At 34.5% G+C, this 11,853-nt stretch overlaps 1 long non-coding RNA gene across 1 annotated transcript in view; it reads left to right on the top strand.

The window, feature by feature from the left end:
• The first annotated feature begins 9,955 nt into the window (after window positions 1-9,955).
• Window positions 9,956-11,853, top strand: part of LOC111088046 — a 10,389-nt gene continuing 8,491 nt past the window's right edge. The window contains exon 1 of the long non-coding RNA XR_002612667.1: window positions 9,956-10,586. This is a non-coding gene — a long non-coding RNA (uncharacterized LOC111088046). The remainder of the gene's footprint in view (window positions 10,587-11,853) is intronic.

Below are 11,853 nucleotides of genomic sequence, written 5' to 3'. Positions count from 1 at the left end.
GCCGTACTCGTGTGTACATTGCTTAAAAGTGTCTCCGATACTTGTGTAGGAGAGCATATTATGCTAATACAGTAGTAACTCAGACAAAAAAGCGATTAGTAAACACAATGATATGTATTACGTAAGATCTTATTTTTGGATACATTTCTTGATGTATACAGATTATTTTACAAATAAGTCAGCAAGCCAGGCGAAAAAACTGTGAATTAAACTTACAAAATACGAAAGAAATGCGGAAGTCTGTTGGCCAAGTCTTAACTAGTGTAATACATATCGTATCTCGGGTAAATACAGACAGACAGACGCCAATGAGCTCTTCTGCCTAGGATTCGTCTGGTTTACAGAGTAGTGACGCATTTAAACAAATTTAGTGAAATCGCAATTTTGAAAAAAGAAAAAAAAAGATCTTAATTCATGAGTTTCATTTCATACCCATTTACTGAGAAAGCGTTGCTGGTTTAAAAGTTATTTGATAACTTTTTTAAACCAACACAGACGAACTTTAAATAAAAGAAGTACGTGAATTATAGATATTGTTAAAGATGAAAAAAATCATAGCGGTTCATGGGTACTAAGAACTCGCTATACGTACATGTTAGTCAGCGACAGATATTCCTTTATTATCGTTAACTGTTCATCAGATTCAGGTTCTCGTGTTTCTTATATAGTAACACTGTAGTTTACATTGAATTTTTTCTGGCATGGGAAAAATTGACGACTTCGTTTAATATTTGATAGCTATCATTATTATTTTACACAACTCCTTGTATCGTTTGGCTCCTGCTAGGTACAGGGTCTTTTGACGAGAAACTGAACACAATGTTAACGCAGAAGATTTTTTTGATATAAGGATCGCAAACTCACACGAAACTCAAGTTTTACTGCGGTATAGCAGTATGAAAAGTTCTATTCAGACATAACTGGTTTTATCATATACTGAAAGCTGCTTGTACATTTTCCTTGAATAATATCGTTCTTATGTCTCCTGTAAAGTGAATTGTTTACAGATGTGTGTTTGTCACATAGCTATCGGTATTGTTTCACACGTTTACGGTATAGTGGATTGTCAACAGATGTGTGTTGAGGTTATACGGCATATTTAACTGTTCATATTATTTGTCTCGTAGCTATTGGTATTGTTTCATACAGATGTATGTTGAGGTTATACGGCATATTTAACTGTTCATATTGTTTGTCTCGTAATTGTTGGTATTGTTTCATACAGATGTATGTTGAGGTTATACGGCATATTTAACTGTTGATATTGTTTGTCTCGTAGCTGTTGGTATTGTTTCATACAGATGTGTGTTGAGGTTATACGGCATATTTAACTGTTCATATTGTTTGTCTCGTAATTGTTGGTATTGTTTCATACAGATGTATGTTGAGGTTATACGGCATATTTAACTGGTCATATTGTTTGTCTCGTAATTGTTGGTATTGTTTCATACAGATGTGTGTTGAGGTTATACGGCATATTTAACTGTTCATATTGTTTGTCTCGTAGCTGTTGGTATTGGATGCGTGTTGGTGTTATACGGAATATATAATCTTTCGTACTGTTTGTCACATAGCTGTTGGTATTGCTTTAAACGCTACGGTAAAGAGGATTATTTTGTAATACTGAGACTATACCGTCTTTATAAGTATTCGTACTGTTGACACTTAATATTAACTTCCGATCAGAGCAAGCTACCGACTTAGTGCAAAACTGAAACTAAACCTGGAATTGGGTGTAACTAATTAAATATAATTTCCTTACTTCCGACTTAGTGCAAAACTAAAACTAAACCTGGAATTGGGTGTAACTAATTAAATATAATTTCCTTACTTCCGACTCAGTGCAAAACTAAAACTAAACCTGGAATTGGGTGTAACTAATTAAATCTAATTTCCTTACTTATAAAGATTAAACGATATTGTTTCATTAATTGGGTATCTTCACCGTGAACGCTATTTTTTTTTACCGTAAACCCAATAATATTTCACGAGGTTTGACCAGCTTACGAGGTTTAGATTACTCTTAAATCCATATACTAAGGTGACAATGCAAAGCTATCTCTATAATAAAAGTATAATAATAGAAAAACAATAAAACTAGACATTTTCAACATCCTAACCCATACGGTTAATGAAAATAGCATTAAAGAAATAATAGAGTATACCTCATTTTATACAGAACACATAAACTTAGCTGTTAGCTTCAAGTACGGTCGCAGAAATAATGTTAACTGAACAATATGAGATTAGTATAACCGTTTATAAGCTAAACTTTCCACAATCCTCCTTAAATACTAATGAAACCCATTAAACTGCCCCGACAATGTAACTTTAGAGGAACTTGACATCTGAGATAAACTGCTACAACACATGCTATTGTTTCATACAGATGTATGTTGAAGTTATACGGCATATTTATCTGTTCATAGTGTTTGTCTCGTAGTTGTTTGTATTGTTCCATACAGATGTATGTTGAAGTTATACGGCATATTTATCTGTTCATAGTGTTTGTCTCGTAGTTGTTGGTATTGTTTCATACAGATGTGTGTTGAGGTTATACGGCATATTTATCTGTTCATATTGTTTGTCTCGTAATTGTTGGTATTGTTCCATACAGATGTGTGTTGAAGTTATACGACATATTTAACTGTTCATATTGTTTGTCTCGTAATTGTTGGTATTGTTTCACACAGATGTGTGTTGAAGTTATACGGCATATTTAACTGTTCATATTGTTTGTCTCGTAGTTGTTTGTATTGTTCCATACAGATGTGTGTTGAGGTTATACGGCATATTTATCTGTTCATATTGTTTGTCTCGTAATTGTTGGTATTGTTCCATACAGATGTGTGTTGAGGTTATACGACATATTTAACTGTTCATATTGTTTGTCTCGTAATTGTTGGTATTGTTTCACACAGATGTGTGTTGAAGTTATACGGCATATTTAACTGTTCATATTGTTTGTCTCGTAGCTGTTGGTATTGTTTCATACAGATGTGTGTTGAGGTTATACGGCATATTTAACTGTTCATATTGTTTGTCTCGTAGCTGTTGATATTGTTTCATACGTAACAGTATAGGAGATTGTCTATGGATGCGTGTTGGTGTTATACGGAATGTATAATTTTTCGTACTGTTTGTCACATAGCTGTTGGTATTGTTTTAAACGTTACGGTAAAGTAATAGGACATTATCAATAGTACCGACAAAAACTAATGTTTATGACGTTACAAAATAATTAAAAAGAAATTAAATAGATATTTGAATCGTACAATAAATAGCTCGAATATTGGTACTTTATATTAAAATATAAAAATGTTAAATGTAATGAGAAAAAAGGAATATATTAAATACACCATGAGGTTTGTCTAACACAACTAATCCGACTTTAACAAAACTCATGAAACCGGAAAAAAGGAATATATTAAATATACCATGAGGTTTGTCTAACACAACTAATCCGACTTTAACAAAACACATGAAACCGGAAAAAGGAAGTAATAAATAAGATTAAATCTGTAAAATCCGAAAAGTAAACGCAATATGATTAGACAAAGCTCAGTGACAATAATAAAGCTTAGGGAGAGAAGTTACAGCAATCGTAAATATGGCAAATAAAGTAAACAGCAGAAACTAATGTCAGTTATTCAATGACGTAATGTTATACCATATATGAACTGTTATCTAGCTAACATTAACTATATGTAATAAGAGCTTAAATTATCCCTAATCATGGTCAATACACTATAGCGGCTTATTATTAACTTAAACAGTTTCCAAAGAAAGTAAAGTGTAGACGTGAGAGCTCTGAAAAGGGCGTAATATTCTCTGAAAAATTTTAATCCATAAACAATAGCTATAATATTGTTGAATTATCCACAAAATTAAATGAATTTTACATTCAACATGCGATAAGAGAAACCTCGTTTCTGAAAAATGCGAGAGAGTTTAAAGCTCTGTCCACAAAATCTTGTAACGTATAATAAATGCTGTTCTATCTAACAAGCTGTGAACATTAAACATTGTAACATAACTAATTTGTAATACTCGTATTTGGAATGTTTTAACACCTAACTGTATAGGGGATTATTTACAGATGCGTGTTGAAGTTACACAGCATATATAACTGTTCCTGTTGTTTGTCACGTACCTGTTGATATTGTTTCACACGTAGCTGAATAGGGGTTTGTTTACAGGCATGTATATTGTCTACGTCTATGGCTGTTATTTTGGTGTAAAGTTAATAGTTTAGAGAAAAACTATTAATCACCAAGGGTGTCTGAAGATCAGCAATTCTCCTTCACCCTGCTCGAGGTTAAAGATCAGAAGTTCGATGAGAGGTCATCGTTCTGATGGGCCAAGTGGAAATGTATATGTTAAGGTTGTGCACCATATATAACTGTCCATATTGTTTGCCACGTAATTGTTGATATTGTTTCACACAGGCATGTAAATGTTGAAGTTGTACACCATTTATATATGTGCGTATTGTTTGTCACGTAACTTTTGATATTGTTTCACACGTAGCTGAATAGGGGTTTGTTTGCGGGCATGTATATGTCGAGGTTATGCACCATATATAATTGTTCGTATTGTTTGTCACGTAGTTGTTGATATTGTTTCGCACTTAACTGTATAATAAATTATTTACAGGTATGTAAATGTTGAGATTATATTGCTTATAGATAAGGAAATTCACCACTACCTCCCCGAATGTACAAATACAATTACACATAACGGGTATTAACATAAGATTGATACAGAAAGTTACAAGTAAAACAACCGTAAAGACAATAACTACTGTAGTAAACAACGGAAGAAGAATAAATCTCAAAAAGTTGTGAATGCTTTGTTAATGCAGTGAAATATCAAATATTATTGGTGATAGCCACAAAAAATATCCTCGTTGCATGCATGAAACTACACGTGACGATGAATCAGTAACAATTCTCATCAACATCAGTATCTTATTAAAGACAGAGAACAAATAACAACAATTCTTGCCAACATTTTACTGAAGACATAGACGACAGTAACAAGAATTCTTGCTAACGTTTTACTGAAGACAGAAAAGATAGTAACAACAATTCTTGCTAACGTTTTACTGAAGACAGAAAAGATAGTAACAACAATTCTTTCTAACATTTTACTGAAGACAGAAAAGATAGTGACAACAATTCTTGCTAACATTTAACTGAAGACATAGAAGATGGTAACAACAATTCTTATTGATATGTTACTGAAGATATGGGAATAAACAAATAACAACGATTCTTGCCAACATTTTACTGAAGACATAGAAGATGGTAACAACAATTCTTATTGATATGTTACTGAAGATATGGGAAAGAACAAATAACAACGATTCTTGCCAACATTTTACTGAAGCTATGGGAGAGAACAAACAGCACAAACTACTGTTCTCTTTGAAAAATTGACTAGAAGGAATTGAAGTATTATATTATTAGCTTAGTTTATGTATCTTTGACAGAAATGGTAACGAGGCATAGTATCAGAACATAAGCTGAGAACGAATGAAAATATTCTATTATAGAACCTGAAAAAAAAAAAAACGTATTCAGGGTAATGTTATAAACGTTAACTTTCATATCATAGAGAATCTCAATATATATAACAGCTAAAGCGATTGGATTACAGAAGCTGATGCTGAATCTTTCTCACCAATGGAATCAAAACCTTCCATAAATACTAGTTAGGATCAGATACAGAATTAATAGATGACGAGAGAATTGATAATATTTCTTACAAGGTTTGCTGCCTGTTTTATATTTACCTAAGTTACATCAGACCCGCAATGTTTAAAAATCGAACATATAAAAACTTAAAACAATAAAAAAAAAGGGGTTTTCCATTTACCAAAACAGTTTCTAAAAGTTTTAATAATACGACGCCTTGATACATGTAGAAGCTTCTTTTACAGTTAAACCATTGGAACATAACTCATTATATAACATTTGATAGATTTCGAGGGAAAGAAATCGTTCTTTCAAAAGTTGTTTTGGTGTATATGCAAAATAAGGAATATTTTTTTGTACATATATAAAGTTCCGGGAATGCTAAATAAACATTTTTCGAATTTTCTGTCCAGTAAGTGACAGATTTAGGAATGTATTTGGGAGTTTTTTTGTTTTTTTTTACTGTAATAGATTAGTGTTTAATCCTCCAATCATAGGCTAACAAGAATTAATAACTTCTAAACTTTCAATAACTGGACAGAATTAAATTTGCGATGAGTTGAAGCTGTAGTTAGACCTCAAAACTCAATGATGGTTGTACATTTTCATTTGCACGACCTGACAAGTAAAAAACAAATTGTAATTCTAAAACATCAAAAAGCAAATAAATGATCTTTGGTATCAGTTTCACTGATAAAAGTTAACGAGAGACACTTTACAGTGCTAACAGCGTAGCACTAGACTTGGACAACGATATGGTACACTGTGAAATATATATTCACAATTTCCATATAGGGTTACTGTGCGTTATAGTATTTTGTCTGGAATGTAGGTCATATTCTAATAGACCAGAAAGAATATAATTAGTCTTACCTGTACAGTTTGCCACAGGAAACCATTATCAGGACCGCCGAAAGCTATCATGACTCCGGGGAAGGATTAATGTGAGGGCCCCCTCTTGTCAATCAATTTCCCCCATGTCTCTCGGGGTATTGGGCCCAGGGGAAATTTTTTCGACCTCTCCTCCCTCACTGTGTGTCTGACCGTTATTACTGTGCTGGACTAAAGCCAGTTGTAACTAATGCTAGTAAACTGACCTTTTAATCACTCACAACTGTGTATATTTCCTAATTTAGTGCATTTGGTAACGACTGTTAAGAATTTTATACTTTGTTTTCTTTAACAGTTGTGAATGAAATATTGTTTTACTGTAAAGTTACACTAATATTATGAAACATATGGACACAAACTTTGTTTTGAGTGAACTTTTCTCCACCCTTAAATATAAATACAAAAATCGAACTTAAAAAGCCGTGATAAATAAGCTTCTTAAACTCATACTGGAAAAAAAAGTGATGCTAATTCTTTAGTATATGACCAAATTCTGCAAAGCAAAAAACTAGTTTTGGTTGATAAGGAAAGGTGTTTAATGCTGAGATAATACTAGGTTTGTGGAAGTTTTTGCTGATATTGTGTTTTCCAAAAATTATACAAGCTGTTACAAACCAATTACAGGTGGGCTGCATCCAGACTGAGGTGGCACAGGTCATAAGGGTGTCACAATCTGTGGTCAATAGATTGCGGAGTGGACACCAGAACACAGGATAATATACCAAGAAGCTAGTCGCAGAAGGACTACACAGGTGCGATATCTGCGGAATTTTTCTCTTAGAAACCGCACCAGCAGCGCTAGGGGTCTCGGAAATGAGTTTCAAGCCACTGGAGTTCGTGGATCATATTCAACGGCCAGGAATAGGTTTCATGAGGTTGGGTTCAGGTCCAGAATACCAGTTAGAGCTCCTGCACTAACTCCAAGGCACCGAACAGCCCGACTGGAGTTTGTCCAGGAACATATCACCTAGACCCTTCAGCAATGAACCCCTATACTGTTCACAGATGAGAACGGGTTCTGTGTATCTTCAAGTGATTGACGTGTGAAGGTCTGGAGAAATGAGGGAAAGTGATATTCGGTCTGTAACATTGTCCTCCATGATGGTCTGGGGTGGCATCGGCATGCAGGGGCGTACAGCCCTTTATTTGGTGGATGGAGGAACCCTGACAACAAGACGTTATGTGGATGAGATTATACTACCCGTTGTTCTCCCTTTTGCTGGTGTTGTCGCAGATGAGTTCGTGTATCAACAGGATAACATCTGTCCTCACACTGCCAGAATCATGCAGTAATGTTCCAGGATGAAGGAATAGAGATACTGGACTGGCCTGTTAAGTCACCGGACTTAAATCCGACTAAGCACATGTATGACTTACTAGGGAGAGCAGCTAAGAGACAGACAACCTGTTCCTACCATTGTCCAGGATCTCAGAGCTGCCATCATCCAGGAGTGGACTGGGCTATCCCACCAAGTCATCCAAAATGTCATCAGCAGTATAAGAAACAGGCGCAGAGAAGTCATAGACAGTAGAGGAGGACCTACCAGTTACTAAAGACTCATTTTGTTAAGTTTGTTCATCTCAATAAGTTATTTTGTATTTGATATTTGTGCAGCGAACTATTGCATTTTTTGTTACTTGTAATTTTTTTTCTATTTGCTTAGTGTCGTTTACATGTGGTATTTGCAATAAACAATTTTAGTCAATACTGAATGTCTCTCCGTTTTTTCTTCAAAGTTTGAAAAAAAAACAATAACAAAAAACACATCAAAACCTCATTATCCGTTACTTTTTTTGAGTAGTATATATATACACACATATACAAACATGTATTATATGTATATATATACACAAAACTTATATATATATACACACACACATACAAACACTTATTATATATATACACATATTCAAACACGTATTATATATATATATATTCACAGCATTTATATCTCTTATTCCATTTATTTTACCGTAAAGCTACATAGTACACTATCCGTAATCTGTCCCCCCGCGGAGGATCGAACCTCTGATTTCAACATTGACCCACCGGGGGACAACTATATATCTACTTACAATGTTTGTGAGTGACAACATTATATACTAAGACAAGGGAGAAGTCACTTCAAATGAAATGTAAAAAATATATATATTTCTTCCATTATGGCAACGCCGGTAACTTTCAAAGATTGCATTAGTTCCTTTTTGACGCGATAATTGGCATGCACAAATTACTTTTGTTTTGATTTAAACTCAATTGAGGTTCTTATATACTATGAAAGTTTACAGGAAAACAAATCAGAAAATAATGGCATACCCGTTTTAAATTACATAAATATTTTCATATTTTGAAGTCCCCTGATGGGTCGGCGGTAAGTTTACGGACTTGCAACGCTAAACAACAACAAAAAATAAAGCCACGATCTGGTTTGGTTTGTTATGAATTTCGCGCAAAGCTACACAAACGCTACTCGTTCCTAATTTAGCAGTGTAAGACTAGAGAGAAGGCAGCTAGTTATCACCACCCACCGTCAACTCTTGGACTAATCTTTTACCAATGAATACCAATGAATGATCGTCACATTATAACGCCCCCACGGCTGATAAGGCGAGAATGTTTGATGTGACAGGGATTCGAGCCCGCAGATTACGAGTCAAGCGCCATAACCACCTGGCCACCAAGATTTGAAAACGTACTGGAAAACTAGCATGGATAATATATTTACACCATATCAATCAAGAGCAACGTACAAAATGTATGTAGTTATTCTACGGACAACCTTTGTTCATAATAAATATATATTAATTGTTTTAAAACTTTAATAAAAAATTGAACTCTCAACAATCTGTTTCTGTCGTTAAATATTACAACTTTCTATAAATTTCTAAAAACAACTACTACTTTACACAATTCTAATAATCATCTTACGATTTTTAACGTTATTTCATGAAAATCTTAATACGACGTCTATATTATTTGCCAAAAGTTATTATTTTGTTATAAGAACTTAAACATGTTACTTCGGTTCTTTATTGCTGATTATTCTAATGTTCACTACGAGGTTGTTGACGGTAACAATAATCTGGAACATAAAACAGCTGAATCTTAAACCAGGAACTGCACTCTTTACAAAGAATTCTGTGAAACAGATAAAGACAAACAAATACGTTAACGGACGGACGTAAGGAGACGAAAACTAGTTAACAGACAGGCAAGTATATATAGATAATAGACAGCATGACAAGTTTGATACTTAATACAGCTTCACTAATATAATCCAGAAGCTCTTGTAATTCTGTCGCTAATAAAGCCACGGCTTCAATGGTTTACAGCTTTAAAATCACAAATGGCATAGATATAAGTGTGTGTAACTTGCTTTTAAACACACCTTTGGTAACACTGATTAGATTACGAAGTGCTCGCTCAAACCCCTTTTCAATGTCGTCATTTTACGGAAAATAGCATAGTCTGTCTATTCGATTCCTTTGTTCCAGAGTTTGAGAAATAACGACATTGCCAGTAGTGCTAAATCAACCCTCCCAGCGCAGGGCGTATATACTGCCGGCAATTCACTTAGCCTTACGGCGAGGAGACAAAAACACCAGCGAGTTTAGTGTTGAAAAAAAGGTAGTATCTAACCGCGCATGTAGTAGACTCTCGCCTTCGGTGGTGTAGAATTTCCAGAGAACGATTAATCTGTTTTTATATCATTTTTATTTATAAAAGTTTTTCCCCCTTTTCCTTTTCTAAAACTCTCATCATCAGTATTTGCCATAAGAAGGGGCTAAAGCTCATTAATCACAGGGGGAGAGCAAGCTCCTTTATCAGACAAACAAGGCGCAACCCGTTCGTCACTAGCTGTTCCTGTACACGGCGTCGGTAAACCCAAGTTCGTTTCTGGTATGTCTGGACGGCTGAAACAACCAGATATTCGGCCTCTACTTGCCCCGAGAGTAGCCCCTGACTGAACTTAAAACGTCTATCAAAGGCAAAAGGTAGGTGTGGCGTCCCTGTTAGTCTTGAAATCGTGCTGTGTTAAGAAATACAGAATACATAGAACAAAGATTCGTAGTTGAACATTCATTTTTACTACAGAATGTTTCCATAAAGATACAGAACAATTTATTTATTCTAAATAACGTTCACTACTACAAAATATACCATATCAAGGCTGCTTTATTTTAAATATCTTGTTAAAATCACTTACGTAACAACATGAGGTTAAAAACTTGTTGCATCATGAAAAAAATCTAACTAGGCTTGTCATTTCTTAACTAAATATTAAAAGAAGATCAAATTTTTGGAACTTCAATCCAATGCAGGCATTATATTAACAATGCACTACCTCCACTGGAATATTCTGGTCGTCTCTTAATAATCCAGTTACCATGCTTGCTACATAAGTATACTACACAATGTTGCATGCCCAATCACTATATACACACACACACTACTGAAGGCTGTACTTATTTTTGAAACGTTTCAATAACCTGAGAAGAACTGATGTATTGAGAATGATCTGAAACAAACAAGTCATCGAAACCGATCGTGTTCACTCTAACACCTGGCAAGGTGTTTCAATAAAACAAGGATAATGAAACAAACTTTGACGAGCTAGGTAAACACATAAACCGTTTCACTACCAAATCTAAGCATTTTTAAGAAGATAAATTAATATTTAACCCTCAAATTATCGACTTGTTTTAATACTCTTCACTGTTAGTGAGGTCCACACACGACTCTTATACCGTTCATTGTTAGTGAGGTCCACACACGACTCTTATACCGTTCATTGTTAGTGATGTCCACATACTGTTTTTATACCGTTCATTGTTAGTGAGGTCCACACACGACTCTTATACCGTTCATTGTTAGTGATGTCCACATACTGTTTTTATATCGTTCATTGTTATTGAGGTCCACATAATGTTTTATACCGTTCATTGTTAGTGAGGTCCACACACTGTTTTATACCGTTCATTGTTAGTGAGGCCCACAAACAGTTTTTATACCGTTCATTGTTGGTGATGTCCACATACTGTTTTTATATCGTTCATTGTTATTGAGGTCCACATAATGTTTTATACCGTTCATTGTTAGTGAGGTCCACACACAGTTTTTGTACCGTTTACTGTTACTTAGGTCCACACACAGTTTTTGTACCGTTTACTGTTAGTGAGGTCCACATACTGTTTTTATACCGTTTACTGTTAGTGAGGTCCACATACTGTTTTTATACCGTTTACTGTTAGTGATGTCCAC

Source organism: Limulus polyphemus, unplaced genomic scaffold, assembly GCF_000517525.1.
Source record: "Limulus polyphemus unplaced genomic scaffold, Limulus_polyphemus-2.1.2 Scaffold3040, whole genome shotgun sequence".
In the NCBI taxonomy this organism is placed as follows: domain Eukaryota; kingdom Metazoa; phylum Arthropoda; class Merostomata; order Xiphosura; family Limulidae; genus Limulus; species Limulus polyphemus.
The sequence above is the reverse complement of the archived record's forward strand: the minus strand, read 5'-3'. Positions and strand labels throughout refer to the sequence as shown.